This window comes from Myzus persicae, unplaced genomic scaffold (assembly GCF_001856785.1).
Source record: "Myzus persicae strain clone G006 unplaced genomic scaffold, MPER_G0061.0, whole genome shotgun sequence".
In the NCBI taxonomy this organism is placed as follows: Eukaryota; Metazoa; Arthropoda; class Insecta; order Hemiptera; family Aphididae; genus Myzus; species Myzus persicae.
The window spans coordinates 27463-42188 of NW_019104041.1; the positions used below are offsets into that span (position 1 = coordinate 27463).

The 14726-nt window shown below is 33.5% G+C and overlaps 1 pseudogene; it reads right to left on the reverse strand.

The window, feature by feature from the left end:
- Nucleotides 1-14039: 14039 nt before the first annotated feature.
- On the reverse strand, nucleotides 14040-14387 carry LOC111037923 (annotated as a pseudogene).
- Between the last annotated feature and the right edge of the window lie 339 nt (nucleotides 14388-14726).

The window sequence follows — 14726 nt, forward strand, 5'->3', positions numbered from 1 at the left end:
TTACAAAATTAAATATTTGATATTTATTTTATAAATAATTCTTAGTTAACATTTGGTATAACTGCAGATAATACATTTTTCCTCAGTGTAACATTTAATTTTTCTCACTTTAAAAAAAACGCAATATCAATCATCATTTAAATTTAAAAACTCTAAACGACAAGAAAAAAATTTAAAACAACGAGGGTACATACGAGATGGATTATCCAAAATAGAGAACAAAATTATTAATTTGTATCTTTTGTCTGGACACCGGGACGCTTCATTCAAATACGAGACGAATGAAATCCCTAATTAGCATATTATAAGTGGGTGATATTTTTTATCATACTGACGAGATGATATTAGAAAAAAATTGGGGTAAATTTTTGGGGCTCAGTTCCACGCCAAAATCGCCGCCTTTAATCATAATCATATACCTATAAGTATACCACCAAGACGTAATAACCGGTACCTACTCGGGTAGGTACGAATCCGCGTAATGTAATGCGTGTATGTGCGAGTACTCAACGCACATTATAATATTATTATACTTATATGCTATATTTTATGTACAATAATAATGCTATGTGTATTACGACGAAAAACGGTATTTATTTTTTTTCACGGTCTTGCACGAAAATGTACACTAACGAAGGGAAAACGGACCGCGTGTCGCGCACAAACTGGTTTATATATATAGGTATTATATATATTATTTAAAATAAAAAAAAGAATCAACGCCAACACTTATATGCACACAATAATGTGTGTGTGTGCGTGTATGTGTGTGTGTATCGAGAAAGAGTGGAAAAAATTATACAATTGCGTGTGTGTATGAGTGTATATATTTTCGTGAGTTCTAATGGGTCCAGTTTTTTTCTTCGTGGTCGTTCTTTCTTATTATTTTCCTCTCGCCACCCTCCCTTCTACTTCTCTCTCACCTGCACCCTTCACCCACCCCCGCGGTCCTGACAAATATTTTCCAGGAGGGTTTCTAACAGAATATATTCCCATTAATATCGCCCGGTCGTGACATCTCGAGCATTATAATACGTTCCCAATACACACACACACACACACACACACACACACACACATATGCACGCGTATAACATATGAGCCAAATAAAAACGTGGTAACTTCATTATCGTGTGTATAGTAGGTGAACGCGCCGGCGTGATTTGTAAGCCTTATAGCAGCGCACACAGCGGGACGCAAATTCAAATTTTATTTTACATTTTTTTTTTTTTAACACCGAGGCAAACGCGCGCCCGGATTGTTTATTGTTATTTTTTGGTAATTTAACGAACAGTCGAGATATTAATATTATATTCGTGCGTGTATAATATTATTTTATTCAAAACCCGCGTAATGTAATACAATAATAATAATAATAATCATTCTAATTTCAGACCTGCGACGGCGACCGTGAGTGATCTCGTTTTTCTCGGGTCGCGTTGCTCTCATAATGTTATTATAATATTTTCATCGGCGTGGGGACCGAGGAGGATACGGTTTTACATTAAATATATTTCATATTATTATAAAGCGCACGGGACGCGTGCAGCACTATAACACGTCGTTATATTGTCCATCACGACGACGACGTACGCTTGCGTTTGTGAATATACGTCTTCTCTCGCGTCGTCGTCGACACTGCACGTACCACATAATATTATTATCATATTATTATAATATAGACGATGTGTTATAGTGCGTCACTAACAGCACTATTCGTCTGAGGACAATATTACGCGAAAATGCATTGCCATTGTAGATAATTGATGCAGAAGTATTCGGAAAACGAGGCAGAAATCCCTGCAAACATAACCGGAGAGTTAAAAAAATTATTGTTTAAAAAAACGTGAAGCGAATGGTTGTCGCTGCACTGTTAAATGTATTATTTTACCTGCAGCTGCAATAGGTGATGGGTGTAGTTGATGGGATATCGATCACTCCTCGCTTAAGCCAACATTTTCAATTTTTCACTCCGATCTCAAAAAAAATCACTCAATCCGATCAGCCCGTATTGCATAGAACCTACACATATTGATTTCAGTTGACAATTGCTTGTGAAAAGTACATATCGATCGATTTAGTACCCAATAAACTACACCACGTAACTTTTGTTTAAATATTTTTTGAAGAACATATACAATGTATTTTATCACAGACATAATAAGTATATGTGAAAGGTGGGTTAAGAAAACAATAAAACGTGAGTTATATAATATGAGGAAAAAAAGTCACCCAGTGATAACATGTTCATTTAATTTAGGACTTGTGCATGTTTCTATTACTTTTTTTGGTTATTGTTTTTTGGTTTCAATGTAATAAATATCTACATTAAGTCTCCTCGGAGGACTACCTGAAATTATAAGGGATGGTAGGTTCTTGATAAGTGGCAAGATAGACGGTTAAGAAATTTTCTGTAAAAATATTTACCTCGGCATGAATTGTTTTTAAGTTACAGTTTATGCGTAGAGTATATGGTTTGGATCTATTGAGGATTATTTACTAATTTTCTTAAGGTAATATTTTGAAAATCTTATATCTTATTTAGATTGAAATTTTCAGCATTACCCCACAACCGGAGTCCGTACGTCAAGATGAATTTCACTAAGAATACGGAACATAAGGTTTTTAAAGAGGCTAACTGAATTACCAACACGATGTAACTAATTTAGGAATACAGCGAGGAAAGGTCATTGACGACGAACATACAGTTTTATAGCTCGTCGATAGTTTTTTACAACGATATTGATGTGTGATATGAGATAATTAGGTGCATCCGTCTTGTTTGGGCTTATATAATAGGTGAAATATTGTTTGTATATTGTATATACCTACACATATTTATTCGTCAGCACAACCATAACCTTTCTTCCATCTCTATGCGATCATTATGATATCGTCAAGTAATCTACAAAATCGTTAAAAGTGAACGTGTGACCGCGGTGATTTCATTTGACTTTATTTATGAAAACCATACACTTGTTCATAAAGAAAAACGTGTATAAATAGATTAGGCTAATAAAAGTGGCGCGTTGTACACACCGCACGAGAATGATGGTTTTAGGGAGTGCAAATGCGTGCTGCAATTCGATCATTATCTATTATTTAAAGCCCGAGTGCAATTATTCGGCCTTTGCATTTATCCGTCGTCCCCCAAGATAGTGCAACTCGACAAACGTAATATAAATGCAATCCGACCTTACCCGCCGGTACACCTATCAGGGGATTAGTAGGTACCTATGTACGCCACACGATAGTGAATGGTTTTCCGTCGACATTGGCCTCGTGTACACAGCTGCACGCAGAGCCCGTGTGTGTGTGTGTGTGTGTGTGTGTGTGTGTGTGTGTGTGTGTGTGTGTGTTTGACTAGTATTATTGGTATACTCATCGTAATATATTATGTTATACTTACGCGTGTACCACAGGCGAGTGTGCGTTGACGTCATAATACGTTATTTGCGCTGATTTATTGCGGCTGAACCACTAATATTATATATTATTCGAAGCGCACGCTCGAACTGCACCACCACCACCGCCGCCACCGCGGTCCAACCCTCGCACCGCTCACGCTGACGTCATTTTTAAGTTGTCTAACCATCGATATAGTAGTCGAAGACGTATCGTTATAATATTATGTAGGTGCGCTATATCGACGGCGACTGAACAATATCACCGATGCGCATCTGCGTTCATGCAAATAATAATAATAATAATAATAATAATAATAAAACGAGCGAAAACACGAGATCATCGCCGCGATAGGTATATATAGGTTTACAACAATGATATGTGCAGTATATAACCCATCGCGCAATAAATCGTCTACCAGACTGCGCAGCGCACACAATAATAATAATATATAAAATATAATAAGAATATATATATATGTATGTATAGCTGGTATACGCGTGTAAAAGAGAAAAACGGAATTTGTGTCGCGACACGTTTGCGAGTTTTTTTTCCAAAATTTGTAAAAAGCCACTACCTATGTACATTGTACCTATATATATGCATATTATACACACATTATATACCTATTATAATATATAGCCAGCAGCAGTATTACTGCGAGTGAAAATCGTCGGTTTCCGCAGCTATATAAATACCACCTCGCGCTTATATTTTGTATAATATTACATTATTATAATATATAATAGAGGTGATGGCTACTCACGCGCATTATTATTATTATTATTGTACTGTAGGTACCTATCTATATATTATTGTCGTGTCGTGCTGCTGTCGTCGGCGGAAACGCGTCAACGCAGTCAACACACGTCCGCGTATTTGGATTAAATATGAAATCTATGTATGGTAAATTGAAAATCGTACACACACACGAATATCTACACGATTGAATCGTTATCCCGGACCGGGAACGCAAACGTCCGTGTGTATATACATAATGATATCCTCCATGCAGCTATTATTTATACAGTGCGACATTGTATAATATTATATTGTACACGGCGGTTTATTGTCATCGTCGACGGGCGCGAGCTCGTGGAGACTTTAACGAAAACTCCAAGACGAACCGCTGCTAAGCTAATTTATGAACACTATATGTATAGCGGGTTGTGTAGACGCGAAGCCGGGCGAACGTATATTACACATATATAAAAACAACAACAAAATAGGTACCTTGTATGTGGTAACAAAGGTTTTACACCGGTGTTCCTCGTTCGGACGATAATGAAACAACGATTTTTACACAGCGTTATTGGATGTAACATAAAATAATCGAACTCAAACATGGATCGAACTAATCAAGTTTGTTTTTTTTCGTCTGTTTGCGCACCTACCTACATATACATATACATATATTGTAGGTATCTTATATATTATATTAGTTGTAAATGCGCGCGTTAAGGTTTTATATATTATACATTATACTTTTAGTGCAACACATCAAACCTGTTATTAAAGGGTTTAAGGAAATAAACATCGTTAAACAACACATATTTTCATTAAAAAGTATTCCGGTAATTACGATAAAAAAAGAACATTTATACTCGGAACAGATAGGATATATATAGGTATGTTGCAGGCGTGGGAGTGGTTTTACATCTTTAAAACAACATTTAGAGCCAAACAATCGCAATGCGTGTGTTCACGTATATTCATAAAAGGAATAGAATTTTTATGACTCGGACTCAGCGACACTTGAATAATAAATACCAAAACGCTCGACTAAGTGTTTTTGTCGTCAGTGTACAAATTTGGTCCGAATAATAACACGATATTATTGGTCTTTGTAAGTACCTAAATGTTATTGAACTTGCCTCCTAAATGAATCTGATGTGATCTAATTAATTACTAATTTGGTTTTTGGATCGAGTAGTGTGAAATGATACCAAGTTTATAATTTATTTATATTTTGTTACTTCGAAAGTATTAAGTGGTTAAGACTTAATATCAAAAATTATTTTTTTCAACTTTATAAATGATGATAATAGATTAATAGATATTACTATAATATAAGAGATAGTTAGTCATTACTTACAAAGAGACTAACTTGTATTTTTTATTGTTTGGATGATAAAAAACCCGTTTTATATGTAAACAAAATAAAAAATAACAGAGGAAGAGGAACTTATAAGTGAAGTCAATTATAAATTAAAACCCATCAAAAGCACAATTTTATTACAATTAAGGCGAGGAACAGCAGTTTTTTCGTATTTGATGTTGCAGTCCATTCGATTTCCATAATCTCGACGAAGTGAAAGTGATTCTTCGAAATTATTAAAATTTAAACACCTACTCAATAAAACAAATGCTAAAACACCAAAATTAAAAACAGTTAAACTATAAATACAATTGTACAAACATGAATTAAACATGTTTTCATATAATATTACATAATTGAAGGTATTACATATTCATTATAAAGCAATTTTTATAAATGACCGAACTTTCAATTGTATATTGTTACATTGTGTTACTCTCCCATCCTTGGAAAATAAATTACAATTTTTTATTTTCATCACCTCCAACACACTGACAACTTCAAAATTATAAAGGATCCCCGTATTTCCTTATTGTTTAATTTTTAATAAACTTTCAAGATAATAAGAACATAATATTCTCATTTTAATGAAGACCAATTTATTGACTTCTCGAAAAAAGAATGGAATCATATTTCGAACGACTTTATTATTTAGCCGAATATTGAATAAATTATATATACAAACATCTGCGCGTTACCATATAATATATATATAATATGCGTGCGTGTTTATTATATTCAATCCGATGCCACATATTACTTTTCTATTATAATTTGTCCGTCTCCAGTCGTCGTTTTCTGGTTTTCGTGTGCAATTGTTTCGCACGGAACAAATATAATAATACAGCAATGAAATCGTTCGAAATAAGTTATTCAAAACGATTCATCCAGAAAATGTTGAACGGGGTTGTAAACTACTAGTAATATATTCATAAATAATGCATGGTATAATATATTACAAACATATGTAATATAACTTCGCAAAGATCCATTCAAAACCCTTTTTTTAATTTATAGCCATTTCTTCTATTTATTTAGTTGTATATATATAAGCGCTGCGGTGCAGATAAACCAGCATATGACAAACATTGCGGTTCCTTTTATAATAATTTTTAAAACGCGGCTTAACACTTAATATTCTATTAGATAACGTCGGTTCGATATTTATTACGACGAGTTACAAAGTCAGTCGAGAAACACACACATCATGTGAAACAGATCTGATTTATGTATTATATTATATTAACTGCAAACGTACATTATTATTATTATTATTATTATTATCATTATTATAACGGCGTGTCGGAGAAAAATAATAATGATAATATTCCTTTGAATTAAAACCAGAGTAGTAAGTGTATCTGAGCTGGACAGTAGATACCTATAGCATAAATGTAGGGCTCGGAAGTTGTTACATTCCCAAGTTTGAAATTATGTTCACGACACTCCGAAAAAAATATTAATAGTTTATAGTACATATTTTTGCATTTTAAATTATTTTGTAGTTGTAAGAGTGAATTTCTTCAATTCACCATTTTTGACCATCATAATTGATGAATAATACAAGTTTATACTTAATAAAATACTAAAAATAATAAATACATTATATGGAATGAATATTTATTTTGAGAGTTTGCACAACATGTATTATTGTATTGTGTTTTCCACATGACACAATTTCAAGTTTTTTTTTTTTAAGTTAGTATTATTAAGTATAAAAAGTTTTGTATTTATGAAAATTGTGAGAAAAAAAAATAAAAAGTGCATATTTTTAAAGCATAGGTATTTTTACTTTTTTAAACGCATAAGTACATACATATTTCATACTTTTTAAGTGCATTTAGTGCCGAGCCTTAAATTTATAATAATATCAACCAGAAAAAACGAATCATAAAATATATAATTGTAATAAAGTGACTATATAGTGAGTTCAAAAATTATATCCGTGATGTAGACACCTATGTAGTACCTAATGTGAAAAATAACGATTCCGTTCCTTACCGGTTATCAAAACGCGTTTACATAATATGATAAGTGTGAATATTCGTAATAAGTATGAAACTATAATTTTGATAATGTTATATTTTATAACGACCGCATGTTGTATCGCACAACATATATAGGCGTGTATGTAAATTTCCCAAGATCGGTCTCTTAGAAGAAAAAAAATATTTCCCATTGCCCCGGGGATTTTTCAACGCATGAATGGTATTCAATTCAAAATTAAATATCACGTTTGTTACTAATTTTATGTTACAATATCTAAAATGTATACAGGATATAGAACGGATGAATAGAAATACCTCAGGTACAATACAATATAAACATTAAATTATTTTACTACGCCTGACCTGAAATAATTTAATATTATAGCCATTATGAATTAAACGAAAACAAAAATACAATTCATATTATACACAATATAATATTAAAGACAATAAATATTAAAAATAATTAATGCCATATAATAGAAATAACTCGTGCTCGGATGTTTAAAAGGTCCATTTTTTTAAGCATTGATTTAGAAACTGTAACCTCATTTCGCACGTAGCTAATGAATGTATATTATAATCATTTTATTCGAAATCACGATCGATTGGTTTTCATTGTAAACAATCTTTTTTAGTATGGATATTTTTAAATAGTATGTACGACTGACAAATCGTATAGAATAATGGGTTTTGGAATAATTAAAATGAAAAAACCATTGAAAGATGACGGATCAATTTTTTTTTAAGATGAATTTAAATCAAAACTTTAGATTATTATTGTATTTTACTAATCAGACCGACATTCATGTACGCATTTTACAGATAACCGTGGATATAGATGGCACTTATAGTTGGTTAAACATTTTAAAAAGTCTAGAACTTTTTTTTTACTTGCAATATAATTTCGAGGTGTATAGCCCTGTCTAGCTCGCAAAGGAGGGCTAACGCTCTAGGCCTCGCGCATGTCAATAACTAGAACACTTAAATGTTGATGCGCAACTGCAAAAGGCCCTTTCAGTGATATTTTTTGCAGGTCCTCACAAATCCCAAGAACGGCCCCGCGCTTAGGTACACACCGATACAAGTACGATAAAAAAAAAGAAAATCACTATAAGGACGTCAGTCGTCGGGCATGGGAAAACTACAGCCTAGATCAAATTTTCATTGCCGAACGCAAAAATCGACAGAAAACGCGACGAACCACGTGTAGAGATGTGTCATGTCCTCGTAATATGTAACAAAACGATATATAAATTGCAGCGGAGCGGTAATGTAGGTTCTGTAGAACCTATAGATATACCTAGGTATAATATCTAATGTATACAATATACATGCTGGAAAATGGCGATTTAATGCGTGGTGTGTCTATACAGCACAACAATAGCGACACGCCGAGGCGGAGTATACATGAAAAGAAGATTTAACCCTTTTTGTATCCTCTCTCTCTCTCTCTCTCTCTCTGTATCATAGTGTGAATATTAGTATAATATATATTTTATGACTTAACTATGTTTCGGTGGTAGGTACATACACGTCCGCTAATATGTGCTAAACGTATATTTTTACACACTGCTGTGTATACAACTTTATTTATATATAATTGCAACGTATATTACATACGCCATAAAGAGTAATAATAATAATATTAATCGAATGAGGGACTACGCGGCGTGTGACCATTACCAAAGCATGGACCTTATATACTAGATACTAGAACAGGTAATGAGTGCGTATGGAAAGCGGCAAAGGGGCTTTTCGGTCACTGAGTTACCTACTTATGATGGCAGTGTGGCTGGATAATACGGTAAGATAAATTGATATTATATGGATTATTGTATTTTGTAGTCAAGACAGTCTACAACCAGCATTGCATTTTTACAAAAACAAAATGTTTACAACCAAACGAAAATCATCCAACAATGTTAATTGAGATTGAAATTGGACTGGGGGTAGAATTTAAATTTTGAAGTTGAAATTGACTAATATTTTAGAATGATCACCTGAACTTAAAATACATGGAAACCGCCGTTGGATATCCATTAATTGTTATACGTAATTTTATGTAGATAAATACTTTAACATAAAAACATAATACTAAATGTAATAAAGACGTAAACAAATAACTACCTACAAAAGACTTCAAGATTACTGACAAAAAAAAAAATCGAAATAAAATCTAATTTTAATCTTTGGTAATGAGTACTAACTATACCGAGGGCCGATGACCGTTATTAATTAGTCATGAAAAAAAATTCAACCCTATAACCTATAATCCACATAATCTATATTAATTCATATAAGTACACTGTACACATTAGACATATAGAATACGCATATACGTATATATATATATACTGGGGAATATCTGCCGATGTACCAACGTAAATAGGCAAATAGGTACCTACGAGTATATACCACGATGATATTATTTCTACGCGTAAATATGTATATAGATTATTATAATACTGCACCACGCACGCGCAATAACTACACACATTATATGAAATACCTATCAGTGGGAAAATCTTTCGACCCCGCACACTCACACACACACACACACACACACACACACAGCTTATGGCCCCACGGCTCTATAGATGCAGTCGGTCGCGCGCCACAGCTCTCATACATCGCGCGCATATTATAATATTATTGATTCAACTATTATAGGTACATACATCATAGGCAAGTATATACAATACACACACACGCTGACCGTGTTATTATAACAATCGATCCCCCCGCGATGTTTGTTTTTATACATTATTATTATTATTATTATTATTATTATTATTATTGTTATTATATCATGCACGCGCGCGTCGTTATCCACCGCCGCAGCGTACGGTTTTTCGTCTTTTCCTGCATCACCGTCGTCCGCCCGCCGCGGGTTAGCCCAAAATATTATAATACACCCTTCTCGCTCTATATAGGTTTCTCCACGACGACTATACGTACCCACATAGTATATAGAAATAGAATATTATATCATGTATATGATATTATTGTGTATAGACTACGCGTACCTATACAAACACAGCCGCCGCTCTGCACGAACACGCACCGGGTCACGACTGTGAACCATATTTATTTAACACCTCCGCCCACTAATCGCGATAAATCAACCCGTTCGATGGATTCGGACGTGCGGTCTACACCACCTATGTGTATATATGTGTCTACGAGGTGCATTATAATATTATATATGCACATAATTGTATATTATACGAGTATATATATATATATACAGCTTTAGGTAGGCATACATAGGTATAAGTCGTTCGCTATATACATGTGCCGATGTGTGTACATATTATACATATAGGTAGGTAGGTATGTAACATATACCGCGGTATATAAACATAAACTTCACTGTTGTTTACACTGCGTAATGATATTGTGTGTATATGTAATGGAATATGTAGGTAATAATATCGTGTTCGATGATGACGCGACCCTGTCATTGCGAAACTGTACATAATAATATGCCCTTCGCCGTCGTCTCCCCGATCACACGACCCGTTCCCATCATATCGCGGTCGTGTCGACCTCTGGCCAGTAAACTAAATGCACCACTACAGCATCCGTTTCGCGTCCGACTAAAAGTCTAGACGTCCACCGGTGCTTCGCGACGATTTCCCGACATCAGCGCCGTGCTCAGCCTTTTTTTACGAATTTTTACCATACTCATTACTCAGCAGACACCGCGATACGTACATACACCTTCATTACTTATTAGTTATTATTAAACATTTTATGTGAAGAAAATAAGCCACAGGGGGGGGGGGGTAGAAACCCTCATCTCCCAAGTGAGCACTCCCCCTGCTGCACATTAATCCCGGACCTATAAAATCGAGTAATACGGATGTAGAAATGCTCGAACTCGAAACATTAATTATATAACAATATTATATTATTATTATGTCGATTACGATAATCGTACATCGCACAATACGACGTCGTCTTCCATATATTGTGTCTACCTATATATCTATTGTCTTTGTCGTAATCGTCGATCGCTTATACTGAAGTACATTATTAAACACGCTAAATTTAAATATAACTCTTATAATCACTATATAGTTTGTCAAACAGTAGCCGCATCAAGTGATCACCGCCGAAGGACCCACATTCGTCAACTCCCATCACTTATATTATAGTTATATATATTTTCGCTTAACCTATTTTTGCTACGCATCTACTGAGACTTACTAACTATAAGACTATTAACACTAAATTTAAAAACTACTAAACCCATTTTGTCAACATTTCAAACTTATACATTTTTTTACAAATAAATATATTAAAAATGCAAATCTTTGGCCCAGGCAACCAGGCAAACCTAGCTGTAGCAGGTACTATATTATATATTATATTATTATTGTTTAATACATCGATAAGATAGCTGATTTTTTTCACGCGTTAGGATCAATATGACGGCGTCTCGATTGTCGGATCATATTTTAATTGCATCGTTCGATTTTATTTATTTTCATGATTACGTCATTATTATAGCTTTCGTATATAATATGATTGTGTATTTGTGTGTAATACATTAGGTACCTGCCTATACAGCTAGCTATAATAATTTACGTTTGTTGCATAAACAAGTTCAAAAACAATACTCGGGTCTATAGATCGAGATATTATACTTTATGGCTAGCCGAAAGACAATAATGAATAAGTAATCGTAAGGCAAAAACAACATTAAAAAAAAAAATAAACAACAACAACAACAAAAAACCTTATAAAAACCGTAACTATTTGGGTTTGTACCTATGTATTATATACGCGTTGTGAACATGTATTATACCTAATCGAGAATATCGAACAGATTCCGATCTACTCGCACTGGAAAACAAAGTGGTAGTTGGTAGACATCGACATACAATGGACTTCTAGATTGAGTGAACGTGAGACAGTTGAAAACCATAGTATTGTGTGAATGGTGAACCCATATTTTTTCGAAAATGGAGGTGGTGACATAGATGAAAATAGGTGGTGGTTAGGGGTTGCTTAGCACCCACAAATATTTTGTTAGTACCCTCAACTAACTTGATTAATTATTATGTAGGACGTAGGTACTCAGACGTTACATAATTTCTATAATGCGAAGAGTAAAAAATTGGCTACGGACTAGCACGTTAACGGTTAACGATTTTCTTACTATTAATAGGTACTGTTAAATATTGAAAAATATTTAACAAATCGATATTAAAAACTGAAGACATAATTAATACACCTTCTTTTTTTTTAAAGATATTGGTTATCAATTCAGGGGCGTGAACACCCCCCCCCCCCAAAAAAATTTCTAGGCACGCCCCTGATTATCATAATTATTATATTTAAAGTATTGCGAATAAGAGTACAAAGTTATTTGTTTCGTTAGCTTTTAGCAACCACAAAATGTAAAATCTAGTTGTGCCTATATGTATGCTGATAATACGGAGAGGAGTTGAGATTTGTAAAAAAGCACGCGTAGGCAGCAAACCATTATCCTCGAGCCACATTTATTGCAAAATATATAATTCTGCTGTATACGAAAAGTATCTACCTAAAGTATTTCAAAAACATCGAATACCGACGAGAAATATTTGGGGATATGAATTTATACCTGCAGCTGGTCGAAATGTAATAATACGCCCATTGGGATCGCCATACCTTTCCAGATGGTCTTTTGAAAAAAAGGAATTTCGTTAATGAACTGTGTGCAGATGTTTTTGTTAAAAAAATATATTAAAAATATCTGGAAAATAATCCAGAATAAATACATATAAAGCAGTGTAAAATATTTTTTGATCCTCTTTACTTAAACATTTTTTTTCAACCACCACTATCATGTATATAGAAAGTTCTTGGAAATCAAAAAATCAATGTACTAATAACCACAAGTTGCCGGACGTCAGTGAATGGACTTTTAAACATATTAAAATACAAATAGTCAGAAAATGTTTTGTAATTTATCATGACACTACATTAATATAATCCATCCTATATATTCCCATAATCGTCATCATGATAGTTGCAACCATCCAATTCAAAAATCACAGAACATAGTTCAATAATATTATTATTTACTGGAAATAAAACAAATTGACTCACCATCACTGCACTTTTCCATTTTTCTATTTTCTTTAATACACTTGCGTCTATGATCTTTGTAAATTATTAACTGTGGTAAACCATTACATTATGGTGTAAAAATATATTTTTCGTTTGTAATCGGGTAAAAATACAACATTTAAGTATGGTTGTATTGGGTATTTGGAGTGGCGGTGAGATCTGGACCCCATGCTTGATGAATCACTCTGTATATACCATACTATATATCAGCGATTCCCAATGTTTTTTTTTTTTGCCACATAACCCTAATTGATTATACTTTTCCTAGCGGAACCCTAGTTTGATGACATAAATTTATTACCTTGTAGTGTTTATATTGTTATGTTTGATATGAAAAGGAAGAACAAATAAAAATGAAAAACAATTATTTTATGTATTAAAAAAACATTTACTGTACAAAGAAATTAAGAAATACAATGTAACTAAGTGCCTGTTTCTATACATTTAATGAATTTTTTCACATATTTTCTTTAAATAACACTAAAATTAGGCTCAATATCTGACAATTGAATGCGAAGATCTGGAGCTGTATTCAATTTATTTCTGTACTTGTTTTTGGTGTAAGCGTAAGCTGAAAAACCAGTCTCGTATCGTTAAGTTTTCACAAACGGAAGCAGAACTTTAATAGCCTTCTCGACAATTGTAGGGTATTCATCTTGAAGTCCGATCCAAAAAGCATTTAGATCGAAATCTTCTGATCCGAATTTTCGTTTAAGAGAAGATGAACATTTAATATCAATCAAATTCTCATACTCTGACACGGTAAGCATTGATGGTTTGGTATGATTTGCGAATGGATTCTTCAACAAGTTCATGTCCTGTAACTTATACGGAAAATACTCTTTCAGTGAATTTTTAAGGCTTATTAAAATGCTCATGTATATTTTTTTCCACATCTGAAGTTACTTGCAGTTCATTTTCTTTCAGAAAGTCATTTAAAATAGTAAAACATTCGAAATTATGTTGATCAACACATTCCATGCAGAAGCGAACAACGGCGAAGTGGTTGTGATTGTTTTCTACGAAAGTTTTGCTTAATTTTTTTATGGAACGTGGAACCCTTGTGACCCTTCTATGGAACCCCAGGGTTCCGTGGACTACCTTTCGGG